Source organism: Varroa destructor, unplaced genomic scaffold, assembly GCF_002443255.2.
Source record: "Varroa destructor unplaced genomic scaffold, Vdes_3.0 BEIS01000003.1, whole genome shotgun sequence".
Taxonomy (NCBI): Eukaryota; Metazoa; Arthropoda; class Arachnida; order Mesostigmata; family Varroidae; genus Varroa; species Varroa destructor.
Window position 1 is genome coordinate 47,654,424 of NW_019211456.1, and position 16,491 is coordinate 47,670,914.

Consider the following 16,491-nt stretch of genomic DNA (forward strand, 5'->3'; position numbering starts at 1 on the left):
TAAGCGCTTCAAAAGATCGCGCGAAGGAAAACCCAAATAATAAAGAAATAGGAAAACGACGAAAAAGACGTCAAGATGATATCAGGTGAGAACATGTCGTTGACTCGTCATAAAATCACATGTGGCAATATATGCGCACACACACACACACACGCACAGACCCCTAAGCAAACAAACGACTACAACAACAATGATATTATGTACGGCCGAAGTACTCAGATCTCAATCCGTCGGGAAGTTTGTCATCACGAGCTCATGTCAACTGGTTCTTGACGGTTCATTTTAAGGGCTACTTTGATTCGTGTGTATACTGACGGCTTACCCATCAATATAACCGCTGTGTTAGTTTACAGGTAAGTGATAAGGGTCTTCTATCGTGATCAGCCACTCAATAGACAGCTCCATGCGGCATATGTAATAGAAAATAGAAAAAAATAGCACACAAGATAAGGAGAGGGACGACTGTACGTCATGGACTCAGATATTGCGTTTTCATCCGACGGGCAAAATGCCCCCCGCCCCATACGATAATCAGCTGTTTTTCTGTGTAGATGTCTTATTGATGCTTTTGTTTCGATGCATCAGCGAATGCATATTTATCGAACACGAGACTCTTTGGTACGATACCCCAAAACTTGTATCAACCTATAGGGTGACCTTTATGCATATATATCATAACTCGGTACATCCAAAATTTCCATTGACAATTTCGTTACCTATTTATGCGCACTGCTCGGTTGTAATCCTAGCTTACGATTTGTTCGGAATAACTTATCCGCCATTGAGGGCAACGTGAGTTTGCCTGCTGACCATAATCCATTGGACGATTGTTAGTTATCTCCTATCTGCGCGGGTTACGATTAGCTGCTACAGACAACTGTGACTTTTCTAAACGTATTCGATATTTCACCTTGAAACAATGCCACGTAACATCGGGCGGTACAATACAAGTACGCAGGATACTGCTAACGCTGAAGTTATTGCGAGTCGGACAAGGAGATAGGTTTGCCACCCATGTGAGGGCTGCTTGTGTATCCGGTACAATGGGTGAGTCCAGATGTCAGGCTAAACTAATTTTGCTGCCGGCGGCGGAAACGAGAATACAAAGTAAAAAAAACTGTCATGTTGTAGGGGCATTATCGGTTGGATAGGACACACTTATTTCCACACGTAGACGTTAGCTCATAGCTGAAAAAGAGGTGATCGGTTGGTGTCCTCATCACCGGTAGCTATTTCGATCGACTAAACGCGCGTCGACTCTGTAGCCTAGCTAGATTTTGCCACCGCTATACACGAGACAAGTTTCAATCTTTAGCCAATGCTAGACGAGGAGTTTAAGCGCTGCGTACAGTCTTGCTGGTGCCAATCCACGTAGATATTCATTTATCCAGGCATCGAAGCCCTTCATTTCGCGCTATTGAGCTTTAAGCTGAATGTAACTCGCTAATTTCGTTTCAAAATTTGCCCCTGCAATTTGATCGAGTATACGTGTACTGTGAAACAGCTGCCGCCGCCGCCGCTGCCGCCGCCGCCGCTGCCGCCGCCGCAGTCAGACATTGGACGGCGGTCACACGCTGTTTCTGACAGAGGCAAAACGTGTGCGGACAAAGAATGGCTGGACACACGCAGGTGGCCGATGAACGATCATGCTCGGTGGCATAAAATGCTATCTATCTTACAATAGCGCGTCGTTCAGGAAAAAGCTGAAGGTTTCTATTTCCAAATGTGTAACATCGTTCTTTACTTACTTATTCATTTTGAGGTTATTCATTTATAAAAATTAAAGAAAAAAAGCTGTCTACCATCGACGACGTACTCATTAAGTAGGATTTAAAGAAGACCAGATCGACAGGCGAAACGGTCGATCTAATGTGCATTGATAGAAAAATGAGTGGATTTCGAGGAGTGTGGTAGACATTTGCCAAACATGTTGCAGGCCATTTGTAAGTAAAATAATAGATTTTTGCCATGATAGCTGCCAGAAGTGTAGCGTTCAGCCACTATCTTGACGTGGGGGGCCTTCCATCTTCTGAGTAACGTCTTGCTATTTGTTGTAGTTCGATCATCATGTTACTCTGTGTGCTTTGTTGCGTACCGATAGAAAACTGACCTAGATTGTCCACAACGAAAACTTTTCGGTAATGTTCCGTCCTAGGACGAAGAGATGATACAGATCAGAGCATCTGGATAGCTGTTGAATGGTGCGTATTTATCTACATAGTATAACTATGTGACACGGTTAGGTAGGCGGCATCTTCGCATGTGTATAGTAAACGGAACTTCAGAACATGATGATTTTCGACATAAGAGCGTGCCCCACGTGGGTCTGTTCTTAACCTGCTACTTCCCACACGAGGAGTTCTAGCTGCACCCAACGCTTGAGATCTACTAATATATTTCTTTCGGCTGCGTAGTTATGAAGAGAAACCAGTTCAGAATGCCATCAAACGATACAGTCTAGCATTTACTTGCCCTAAAACACATAGTCTAGAGCAGGAAGAAAAATCCGTCTTCGAATCGTCGTTTTACACGCTTTGGCATAAGCGGTGCCTACGGCACGGAAAACAGGCGATAAACCGATGCAGGCATCTTCGCGCCGTAGGTTTGCTAAGAGCCACCACGACACCAAAGGCAGAGACGTTAGACGCAACAGCAGCGTCAATACCAGCACCATCATACCTTTCGTTCAAGTATATCGTGTCGTAGATGGCTGAAATAACCCACGCCCTGGTCGAAACCACCGAAGTCCATACAGTCCATATGCCACCTAATACTTAGTCGCGACGCAGTCGTCGAGACTCCGGCGACGCAACTCGTATCTTATTGCTATCTGTCCCTATGCGCGAGTGTAGATCGGAGACAACAGCTGTTTTTTAGTGGGAAAAACCGCAATTTCTAATGATGAGCTCTGAACTGACTCAAGTGTGCCATGTGCGGCACCTTACGGTAAAGTGCTGCTGCATCTACAAGTATGCTTATCGTGGATGCACCAGTTTACACATAGTGTACGTTACTGTCGTACTATGATGTTGGAAAATACGGAGAGAAATGCATAGGTCCTGCCGTGTGCCGGGATTTAGACAAGGTCTGACGGGCTAAACCGACGATGCGTTTCGTATGATCTAGTAACGCTACTCACAGCATAGACAGAAAAGCGCTACGAGTGATTATGTCCGATTGTGCATTAGAATTAATTAAGATTCATGCAAACCCCATCGTCCATTGATAGTGGACAATGGGATTTGCATTAATTTAATGCCCCCTTGAAGAAGTTGTTGCCGAAAATACTTATGCAAAGGTGGGAGCCTAAATGAGGGCACAGTGCTATCTCGCCTGAGCCGCAAGCTTTCAAACTATGAGGCGTTTTCATGCAAATCAACCGAGCGCTCGGTGATACATAAAAGTAACTTACGAGGATTTAAATATAGAATGGATTAACGAACCTTATTCGTAGCCCACATTCACGCAGTGACGATATTTCGGTACAATAAGAAGACTCTACTTACCTACCCCTCTCGTGTAGGTAATGTTCTGGCAAGCTTCCTCGAAAGCAGAACAAAACGTACACAACATGCTAAAATATATTTACTTAGAGTGTTCTTTCTTGTACGCTCAGTGTGTATGAAGGTTTCATGGCACTGCTGTTGAAACAGGCCCATACTATACCAGCTTTTTATCTCATTATAGTTATAGAATTTCGAGATTACTTATAGACTAACACCGATGGCCCGTATCTCTGCCCTACTAAGAAGGCGATTAGTGCAAGTCCATGATCTAGCTGCGATACCCTGTTTGAAGTGGCACCTTTTTTGTCTACGTATTTTTCTTAAACATTCCCTTCTTTCAAATTGTCGGTAACAAAGATTTCTGAGTAATTATCGACACAAATTTGGCAATAAACGATGTACATAGTATGATGTTGTCGACAATTTTTGCCGTTGCCGTCGTATAAGATCTGCTCCTCGCCTGCACCGGCGTCAATAATTGTCGCGTTTCCGCTGATATATGGTTCGCGTGAAGGCGCTAATACATTTTTTCCACTAGATACTAGCCCAGGTATTCTGTATTGGCGTTTGATAGAAAGCTGGGCCGCGAAAAGGTTTACAGACTTCAACAACAACCGCCCGTCACGGCCGGACAGATCAAACACCTGTGGCACTCGAGTCCTCTTTTTCATTCGATAGCCTGTGTACCTGTGGTGCGTAGTAAGAAAGAGTAAGTCTGAGCAAAACGTTCGGGTCTTTCAACTGATGGGTTGTCACCAAGCAAGACGACCATCCTCATACGCTCAAATGACACCCTCACTATTCGATTACCATACAATTATGTAATTCGATTTTTACTTCACTATTATTGAGGTAATCATTGGCTATTAAATGTTTCTGGTAGCAGATGGTGCTATTCTATAAATCCAGTGTCCTGTGTTTCGCCATCCGATGCAAAGCGAGGTCTGCTGATGTAACCAAGAGGTTGGACTTCAGCTATGATGTCATGCCATCAAATATGCGTTTATCTTCAAATTGCTATGCAACTCGACATGTGTCGTTGTCCTTATCGACTGGCCGATTTGCTATTATTTACTTAGTATTGATGAGGGTACACGAAGTCGCAGCTTTGACTCCCTGCCGGCTCCTAGCTAAAAGAGTATTCGTCGGGTTTCCGGTAGACTTTGAATCAGTGTACTATGTACATAACAGTTGGGGAAAAGAAAAGCTTTCGAGGATATCTGTATCCTGCTTCTACCACTGAACAAATGTACGCGTTTCATAGACGTACAATAGTATTGCATGAACTCGACGTCGTCTTGTTAGCTAGAGAAGACGTTAGGTGATTCAAGCCCTCGTCAGCAAAACTCTTACGCGTCTCCCTGTACGTGTCCGTATAAGTTCTTTCCTATCTAATAGCACTCTAATCATATCGGTTGATACCAGAGTCCAGCAGTGTTTTGTCGGGCCTGTAAATTGCAGACTGTTGTTTAACATTGCGGCGGCAGTTGTCTAGGGCAGTTGCTTCCCGCTGGTAACCCTGCATCAGCGAACTTCTGCTAGAAGCTTTTGGCCTCTGTTTTGCCCGAGCGGGGCGGATTTAGAGTATGATGCGGTGATGGCGCCAGCTAATCCGCGGATGTTTGTCGATATCACCTCGCAACTAGCGAGAAACACCACGAGCTGACCGAACGTTAATATTTTTTTTAGTTTCCTAATATCGCCTGTCCGTGTAAGTGTAACTAAATATCAATAACAGGATTATAGCACATTGAATTTTCACTTTACGGTTGTATGTGTGCGTTTGTACAATGGTTTATACAGCGGCCACCGCTTAGTCATTCTACTTAATCGGTTGTCACGCTCTACGTAATATTTTGCAGGTCCTTGACGGTCGTCTAACGTAAAGCTGCAAGTATACTTAGCAACTTTACCTATCAATTTCGATGGATGGTAAGTACTGTTTCGGTGATATTCACGGTTGAAATAAATTACTAGAATAAGCCTTTCCTCGTTTTTCAGTGATTAACTTTGAGTGATAAACGAAGGGAATCAAATGTGATCTCGCACACCCAAACACGTAACTTTATAAAATGTAGTGATAATATCCAGTTTATGTAAACACGAATAAACATACAATATAGAAGTAATAAGTTGTTGAATTCATGCAGCGCAACATACCGAAGTTGCTTTATAATAATTGTCATTGAGATGATAAAAGTCAACATCTCCCAGCGTATCGGAACATATTCGGATGGTTAGTCAGGGTTACAAAACGGTCAATGGCCTCTCCGGAAGACCATTCGTGTGTATACGGGTAACACTGCGTCGACGTACGATGAGGTCCCGTTGCCGACACCATTTACCCCCCTCACCCTCACGTTCATACACAGTCGCTCTTTCCGAGCAAACGGCATCTCGCTTTATAATGTTTTTGTGTGCGTATACATCGAGCGCCCAACCCACACGCGTTATTACTACGTTTACTGTCGTGTCTACAATTCAGTCATTATTATTACCTCAATTGAAGCGTTCGATCAATGGGGCGCTGCTACTCGATCAGTAGCGTTTGTTTTTTATGTATAAATCAACTCAACGCACGTGATTCCATTCGCGGCTAGCTAGCGAGACAGGGAGGCCAGGGCAGGGCCTAAGTACAGGAATCTAGTAGGATAGGTTTTTTGCCTTACCGACTACATTTTAGCTATTGTTGTAAGTCAGGCTCACTTAGGAATGCATACGGCGTCTCATAATCCTCACGACCATCTTCACCGTCGTCACCACTACCGTCATCGACTCTAATGACGGTAGCGAAGACGGTAGCGGCTTACTGAAATACGTGAGGTACCTGGCTGTATCTGCTGTTCGTCGCCGGTACTGCTAATGCTACTATGTATATCTGCCCCCGTTTGTAGCGTTCCACTTTTTGCCTCTAAAAGATAGGTTTTGGTCATCGTCGCTGTGCTAGCGAGTGTGCTACCAGGCTAATAGTACCAGAGGTACCAGGTACTGCCTATGTACAGTACTCGAAAGGGCATCGACGCCTAAAGCGTCTCATAGAGAAAGTTGTACCTTTTGTCGAGGGGTACAACAAAAGCAGCAGCAGCAGCAGCAGCAAAAACAGGCCTCGCTGATGTCGGCCGGGAGTGGCCACTATAGCTTCACGATCTTACCCCCACCTCTCTCTGTTTCTCTCTCAAACTACTTTCCTCTTCCTCCTCTTGAACGAAGTATCAAGCAACAGCAGCAGTTACGACGTACGTCGTTCGACAAGGACAATGGTTAACTTCCTGTAAATTCCTTTATAAATGCTTTCTCGTGGAGAACTAATGTGACGTACCACACAAAATGTACTACTGTTATAATTGGTAGACCATCAATGTACACTGATGACGTTCACGCCAAAATAACATCTAAAGAGAGAACAAAGTCGGTATGCGAGCCATGTCTAACGAACCACAGACACGACTAACCATTTAGGCAAAGCCGTATCGTAGCTCTGCATTGTCATAAATACGCGATTCCACTTAGGGTAAAGTACGTAAGTTGCTAATCGTGTGTCGACATTGTGTCGAAGTTGACTTTAGAAACTTTTCGAATTTAATTTAGATCTTAGCTCGAGCTCAGTATTCTCACGGAATCTCTCATCATGCTGTTCGTACGAACAACAGCGGAACAAGACTGATAACGATCTGTTCCATAGGTTTTGAATATAAACGAATTAACCTTAGCGTTACACTGGGTAGCATTTGTGAACGTCCTTCTAAAACAACGCTTTTGCTACCTAACTAATATGATCGAATTCATCACGGTGAAGTTAGTAATCGCTGCAGGCTTAAGTCCTGCGATTACGCCTAACTACAGTCAGACTCCTAAATTCAAGGCACTTACCAGAACAAAGTGCGAGAGATATGTATCTTACTTCGCTTCTCTTGCACTTATATATATATATATATATATATATATATTATAGTATACAAGCTTTTGGCAATAAGAAGATACGACCTCAACTTCACATTATCGCCACTCACCCATCTGGCCGACGCTGTGCTTCCATCGTAATGGTGACGTTCTATCTCAGACAACTGTGTGCTTTATGGACACCGAATCTGCTTGTTTTCTCGCTGTCCCAAAGGTTTGTTTCAATACACTGCCGTAGCTCTCGGTCGCGCAATAGGTAAGCGTCGACTACTTCTACTACTGAACAGAAGTAACGTCAGTGAGGTAGGCGTCGTATGGTAGATGCCGGATGTCAAGAGAATGCGCAGAAATACTATCAAAGGAAGAAGCCTTAAGCTGATCCTGGTTCATCCGAACCTGTTAAAACAGCTTGAGAGAATCTTGCTAGCAAATGGAAGCCGACCGCTGACTTCGTGCTACCCCTCGGTAGCTAACGAGAGTGGAGATCGCTTCGCCCAAAACGAATGATGATCGCCCACTGTGTCCTCGGTTTTTTTTTTTGTATGCCGCCTGATGTCTAGCCGTTATGCGCTACTGCGTATGATGATGAGCTACTTATAGAGAAAACAGTATGCCAGTACGATTCGGTAGCAGGTGGTCAAGGTTCTTTGGCTTTGGCCGACTGAAACACATAAGATACATATTATGACAAAGCGTGGTGGAGTACCTCCCGATGTGAACTATGGGTAACACACGGCGACTACCTAAAGACTTAGGCTTAACGGCTGCTATCAGGAAGGACGTACCTATGCAAAGCAGGCCTCCGTAGCGTTTAGAATAGCGATTAACTTACCGAATGTCTGAGAAAATTTAGCATATATCTGTTTATGCTAAATCCAAGATGTTTCTCCTAAGTAAACTCGTCATCGAGTCATTGCGATAATAGTATGTGTTGAGTTTGTAGAATAGGGTAAATTGTATTGACAATATACTTTGATAAATCCAAGTTCTATATGAACAAAAAAAATGAAAAGAAAAAAAAAAAACATATATTGAAGCATTTTTCATTTGAGCATCGAGTTCACGGTTACGTTTATTGTAATAGGTAAGCTCCTTAGGGCAAATAAATGCATTGTACTGACGATTGGTACCATTGGATTTTGTGTCTCTGAGTTGTTCAGATTTCAATTTTTAACCCTTGACTGAGCCGTGGTATTGAAATTTACTACTTTTAGAGAAGTGACCAGACACGCGCGCTCGGTATCGTAGCCATGCAACAATCTCTCCGTGTGTGTATCCAAAATTTACATTTTGTGCACATAAGACCGCCTTTCTTTCATACGAATTATCTTTCACTTCCAACCGCTAGGCCTCTAATGACATGATGTCTCAGGCCATGGCTGTCACCCTTGCTGGATAGATAGGTACCTTATCGCGAGGAAAATCCCTGAAAACTGTTACCCTATGCATCACCAGGTAGATTGATGCTGCAACAATAGCGGCCATCTAGAATAACAAAGGGAAGAACTGAATAGCTGATATCACACACATAGTATCGCGGAAGAGTCGTACTCTGTGGATATAGAACTCGTGTGGCGCACAACATTATTTGTCTTTAATAAGGGCTTGAAAATACAAGCAATCTGTTTTTTTTTGTGATGCTACTTTTTTTTAGTTATTTTTTCGCTTGCCTACGTCACATACGGCGGAACTTGGCAATTAACTTTACGCAAATAGACGCGCGCGCTATTCTGTGATCGATGATAGTTGTTGAGTAAGTATGATTACTATTAGTCGCCGACTGGAATATTCGATAACTACTGGACTCATCAATGGTTCTCATCAATGTATCTCAATCACCATATGGTGGCCATCGGGTCTTCGTCACCGTCAGTCAGAAGACAATTTGCTTGATTACAGTGTCGTTTAAACAGGTTTCAAACACTTTATCCAATTATCGCAAGTTTATCTTGGCAGTAGAAGCGATGCACTTGCTCGTGTCTGCCATACAATTCAATTCCTGATTTTTGTGACTGGTCCAAGGGTAGAAATAGGCAGAGCTACTATCCAAAGGTTTCAACACATTTTCCTAAAGTACATAGTTGTCTTAAATCAGCTTTGCTCCTTTACGACTCCAGATGAAGACTCGATAGGTCTAACTTAACCGAAATTTATCTGTCTTATTAAGCAACGCTTAGCGGAAGTGCGGGATACAAAGTTCCAAACATCGATTTATCTGTGTGTCGTAATTATGTAATTACTTATTATGTTTCATTTGTGTCATATGGCGGCTCACACTTAAAACGCTCTCGAATATTCTCTCCGGGCCCTTTCACAGTATCTATTGTTGTCCCTATATTGAGTGATTCATCCGAGCAGTATATCGTTACTAGCTTGGGCCTGCTGGGCCTTTGTCGGTAGACCAACACTCAATAGCCTATAAGTATTTCACTATTTAGATGTCGACTCATCACAGTCCTTTACTGTATCGCTGATAGGAAAATACATTTAACAAGTCCGAATGCTGCAACTACAGTAAGCAATCGCACAATTCACGAACTCTCCCGTCTTGGTAAGCCTATAATCAGATTATACCTACATAACACGGGGTTATCTTGCCTTATTCCGTTGATTAGAATTGTTGACAAGCGTGCGTACATGTTTGCGCGGACCATTTGTCCATAAAATCAGCGCTAGTATAATGTCACACCTATTATAATCTAGCTTAAAGATGGCAAGAGGTATAAGGTATGCGATAATGATATTCAACTTTGACCCAGTCAAAATTTTCTGGTACGGATATCATGCTAATCGCGATGAGGCTACAACGCCAGTACCTGGTAAATTTGTAAAAAAAAAAAGGAAGGAAGAACAAACAATTGCCCACGTACTCCGCTTGTCAGACTTTTTTCTCTATAGGCTAGAATATAGTCCGAGTTTCTACCAATTTAATCACACATGCACAGCTATATCTTGAAGCAAATGTTTGCATAGCAGAGACGTTCGTACCCATTTTTCGAAATATGCTGTAATGAGAAACTGTAAAAGGAGATATTCCTGCTGTTTATCAACTTGTTAGAATGGCAATTGATTCGAAAGCTGAAAAAAACTCGATAGACCTATTGATTTTTTCTAACAACAATGGTTTCAACCAGAGATTGAGTCCGGGGGCCTTTGATTCATCTCACAGGTTTTCGTTATTCTATTTACTACTGTTTTTATCTGTGCTCGCACAGAGCAAGTTGGTATGACAACGCTCGTCACAAGTTGCTGACTAGCTTATCCGAAGGTTATCGCTGTTTCCCCCATTTAGAGATCATTGCGACCGCGGCAAAATCCCTGACCACGAATTGCTGGTACCTCAATACGTCTAGTTTGCATCTATTTTTATAAGATATATACCACAGAAATTGGCTGTGAAGCTCATTATCAATGTGATAACGGATCCATCTGGTCGATCGACCAAACGATAAAGGCCCTCTTACCACCAAATGGCATAATCTACGGTAAAGTTTTAAAACTCACCCTGACCAAAAATAACAACGATGTCGAACCTTAGCAAGTTAGAGAAGTTGCGGCCACCAAGGTACAATGGTCTCAAAATTTATCGAACGCCAAAAGGGCTTGGAATAAGGTCTTGACAAAACTATGAAATCTAGAAATTTATTCGACTTCCCAGCCGCTCCACTGGAACGGGTAACGCCCTGTGGTAAGATGCCGAAGATAGTCGAATACGTCTTAATATCCAGAGAACTTATCTAATATCAGAGACTATACGTGTTGTTGACGTATGACGAGCAAGATACGTATCGTTAACGGGTGCATATAATTATTGAGTTTTGGACTTTATAGAATAGATTCACGCTCGCCGCCTTTAAGCGTTGGCCGGGCTGTGTACCTGAGCAAAACTCTATCTGAAAGCCACTTTGTGCTTGAAGCCCCCAATTTTCAAATGATGATCTCCACCTCGGGCTCTCGTGCACGAATAAAATTCAAATGTGCTATCCCTTATATAATAGCGTTCTATCTAGAATATGTGTGCGTTTTTTCGCTAACGACGCCAATGATAGTCTCATTGATGGTCCCCACTCCGTCACGTTTGCTTTGTACCAGCGAAGGAACAGTAATTGCAGTACTCGTTGCGCGCCGCCGGTAACGACGACGCTGTCTAACTTTTTTTTTCGCCATTTTAACGTCGTGCTTCTGCTTTGTACTCGTCTTTTCTTCCGTCCCACCTACCTCTCATCTTATTCGTTGTATTTTTTCTCCGGAAAACAGTCCTGTTTATCTGTTCACGGTCGCGCGCCTTCGCAGAATTGGAACCGTCTGCCAATTGAATGTTCACCGCTGATGGCCTAACGAGCGCTTTGTTGTGCCCCTAATCGCTTTGAGCGTGACGCACTGGTGGTCACTACCGGACCTGTCGGAACGGAAAATAAAGTTCCTGTTTGATTCCGACATTGCCTGCCTAATCTGCTCAGTCTAAAGCAACGCAACGCAACGCAACGCAACGCAAACATTGATCGCTTATGCTGATGCTGCGGTTGATCCATTCACGCTTTTCTACCTCGACATAGCTTGAGAAGTAAACGCACGCTATGTATTATAAAAGTTACCTCTTTCTTCCTTCCTTCCTTCCTTAAATATTTCGGTAGTTTATTAAATAGACCTCGGCGATTGATCGAACGAGGCGTGTTTCTCTGTGGTCTTTTATATACATTTACTACCCTAACTTTTAACGCAAATGTATGGGCCACAAATGTAACGTCTTATTTTTCGTTAGTACTGTCAGTAACACGAAAACGCGAGTACGATCCACAATAGGCTAACAGCGGCCATTACCTTTCAGCAAGCAAACGCCGTCCTTTTGCTTTATTTCTTTGTTTTCTCCCTGTTGCCTATGCGGGTTGATTACCCAAAGCAAATGCTTACTTCAGCCAATGGCGACTAGATAGGTTTGAGCATAAGTTATAATTGAATTATAAATCAAATAATAATGAACGTGTTCTAACTTACAAGTTAAAACGTCGTAGCGATACTTCTATTCCTAAATGTGCCGGCGGCATGCCACGCATCCTACCAACCGGCATAAAGGCGGTTATCAAAAACTTTATACTAAATACTAATTGAATTTAGCCATAGTACAACCTGCGGCCGTATATGAGGGACGGTCAGCTTTCTGAGTCGTAATACCATTGGAACGTCATTGCTGAAGATATGTAAAGAAAATGTTTTTTTGCACCCCGGATGTGTTATCTTATAACGGGGTGGTGGCCAACAATTGTTACCACTTTGCTGGATCTGGGTGGCTTTGTTATATATATGTATATATATAGATAGAAATACAGCGACCACGTAGATAGATCAGATATAATATACACGTACTCAATTAGGCGTAATATTACGTGTTTTTGTCTATACATTTAATGAGATATGCCCATATTATCTGTTACGTTGTTAAGACATGATCACCACGTGGCCGTCAGTCTTTTTCCATTATAGGTCTCTGAGTAACATTTGCCCGTGGGCTGCATCAGATTGGCTAGAACGATATCGCTTTCGACATTGCCAGGTAGTATTTGCGTAAGACGACAGATTTAAACAGAATCTCACTTACTCCTTCAAATCGTGAAGGGAACGATGAGAACTAGATGTATCGCTAAGAACTTCTATCGAGTCACAGGCTTCGAAGATACGTTAAATTTTTTTTCGTTAACTGTTTATTAGAAAAGGTACATTTATGAATACAAATGAAAAATGAAATCCGTTTACACAGCACTGTTTTTAAGTTCTGGTGTATTTGAAAGTTTTGTCAGTTTGAAACTGTTTGTTTTGCAGATTTCTATAAACTAGAAAGCTATATCTATGCCGGAACCCAAAAGCAATGGAAAAGGTAAACAAATAACAATAACCGTGTCTTTTAGTTGTGTCACAAACAATACAATGGGACCTGCCAATGAAAGATTATAGCACGATAGCGTATCTCTACATAGCTCTGTATATAGGATGACGAAGACCACATGTACGTTCCTTATCTGTCCGTGTCTGTGATATACCTAGAAAGCCACACGATCCGAATGGCTAAACGGGCGTTGCGAAGTGTGATTTTACTGAGAAGTAATTGATTTTTCGGATGAATTTGATCGTGTACGTTATACTTATTGAATCAGTGAGCTGTTACGTGACTAATGATGATATCCTTTTATGGCTGGGTCCCCTTCTTTCGGACACTGGCCAAACATCCAATGATTTGAAAACGTTGGTTTCAACTTCCCGTCTCTCGACGCGATCAGCGTGCCAGTCACGTATTTTGTTTAAAAATTACAAAATATAATGAGGCACTTGAATGGCGTTCCTTGATTTGGCCTGCATAGAATCTTGATGCCGGAGCGCTCCACTGCCGTTCGATGTGATTCTTTTCGCTCGAGGACTACGGGAGCCAAATGCGGCTGGAATAACCAACAAGTTTATCTAGATACTTCAACATAAGGCATACATATTATAGACGAAGGACGATACACACTCTTGAATTGACGACGTATGGAGCTGTTGATATGGCCGGCCTGTTCCAGCGCCCACTAATAGGCGAAAATCAACGTTTATTATATACAGAAGCGGCGTAACTATAAAACTGTGAACGCCGCCATTGGCTTCGTGTTGCCCGTTTGCATATCATAATTGAATATATCAAATTTAAAGCTGGATAGAAAAGCAAATTGTACATTTTTTGGCGACTTTTATGCGTATTTGTCTTTTCATATCATCATGAAACTAAATATATATATATATATATATATATATATATATATAGATAGACTCTTATAATTTACGGATAATTAGAAATTTACACTTGAAAAATAGTTTTGTAAAATAAATGTTAATACTGTTCGGCAACAAACTGCTTCTTATCAAGATTATGCTTTTTTTTTTCCATAATGGGCGTACGTCTAGCAATAGGGCTAGAGTCAAAGGATGCTTTATACTCTGAATGAGTGTGCCGCATTTAATTTCGAGACTTGGATGTAACCATACTAGATCATTGTCGCCTGGGACCAGCGAAGGGGCTACCATTTAACGACTGCAGAGCCTGTTTATGTCTCTTTGAATCTAGTCTGATACCTAAAACTAGTTATCTAAAATACTAATCCTTAATTCGCATCGCAATAACTTCATCATGACGTTATCTCTGAGCGAATAATGCGGCGATCCTGAGATTCCACCTTTTTTTCGCTGTTGATTTTTTTAATTGTGCCTCTGGATGATATATATTTGCAGGTGTCGTTGCCTAAGCCCAAATTTTAGTTTCGGCCTCCCAGGTCGGAGTATATATCTATCAGATCTTTCAGCCATAAATCCTTTTCTATATGTAGAAGAAGTACTTAATCCACAGTGACTTCGGTCCTGCATCCGCAAATCGTTGATTTGTGTGAAACTTTACAAAGCAAAATAATTACCACATATTAAAACATAAAAATATCGGCTCCGTTTTTTAATTCTTGATCTTTAACAGGGCGATAATTTAGCATAGAATCGACAGATATGAGGTCTGCGATTGTTATGGCCATCGAATTTAGAAGCACGAAACCGAGACAGGATAATACAGAGTCTGAATATATAGTGAAACAAAAAGTAATTATCTATGCCCATCTTCAATAACGAGCAGCACTACTTATGCTGCAAAAAACAAACGGACAGCTAATCCACGATACGCAAATAGTGTTAAATTATTTGTATAATTAACGGAATTGTATATACATTTCCGTAAGATTTACAATGACATTGAACATTTACTATGGCAGTACAACAATAAAACGTTACAGATGCTGATAAACTTGTCCACGGATAAATCGATAACGACAACGCTATTGAATAGCAACTAGATGCGGGGCACACATACGTCTCGTATGTGGAGCCCATATGATAGCTCCATTTCCTGTGATCAGCGCCTGTCTATGGATTAACGTCTTGGCAGCCATAGTAGCCCCGTACACTGGACAAACGACAGCCACAAGCAAACGAGAATACAAAGCTTTGTTGAAGAGCAGTGGCCACTGCTTACAAAGAATGAAAGCATAGTGATCTGGTCCCTGGGCACCGTCTGTTGACTTCAGCTTTTACCACCTTTCCTGTCCTTCTGTAGATGCAAAAGCTAAAGTAATGAGCTATAGTAGCTGCACGTGTCCGCTCGGGTATGCCATCATCATCCATTACGATTCTTTGCTGTTACTGTGCAATTGCCGCCCCACCTTGCTCTAATCCACTGATACCAGCCACCTACTCTGAAGTCCTACCATGACTGCCGCTGCTGGTGTTACTTACGTGCGTCTCTATAGCGTCGGCTGTACGCTTAGATCGCGTCGGCAGGGAGCACCGGGAAACGTGTCATCTCTTCGTCGTTTTCCTTTATCGGCAGCCAACGATGACGAAGTCTACTGAACGGCAGCCGGGGTTGATGTGACCAATGAGATAGTGCTATATATATATGTGAAGGTAGCAATGATTGCTATTGTAGTAGCCGTCGGTCGTACTTCTGTTAGCTAGAGCGGCAGCGATCTTAATGGCAACACAGCCGCTATAGCGGCAACGAATCGAAAAAGTCTATCGAGAAAGAGTCTTTTGATTTCTGCACACGTCCAGCTTTCATACTTGATCGCACTACGGCAGCACCTAACTACGATCACTGCCGCACGCTATCACTAGGCAGACATCCGTACATGGAGCATTAGCGCCAACAGTAATTGAAGCGTTCGTAGCCACAGCGTCATTGCTATACTGCATTGTCGGTAGGCACAGTGTAGGTGCGTGATGGTACAAGGCAAGGTGGCACAGAAGCGTCACGGTGCGGCGGCGGCGGCGGCGACCGTCCTTCGCTCAAGGGTCGCGATACGTGAATTGCACTCCACCCTTTTCAGGTGAGTGGCACCACCATAAGCCGTTACAGTTCCTTTAGTATTGTACCTGTAGCAACGGCAGCGCTACGCACTTCAAGGGTCAGAAGACCACAGCAGAAAATACCGACGCAAATTGACAGCAAGCCTGTCGCGCTAGCGTCAGTAATAGACGCAGTGGGCTTCGTCCGGTGAGGTATGGCTGCCACTACTATGAA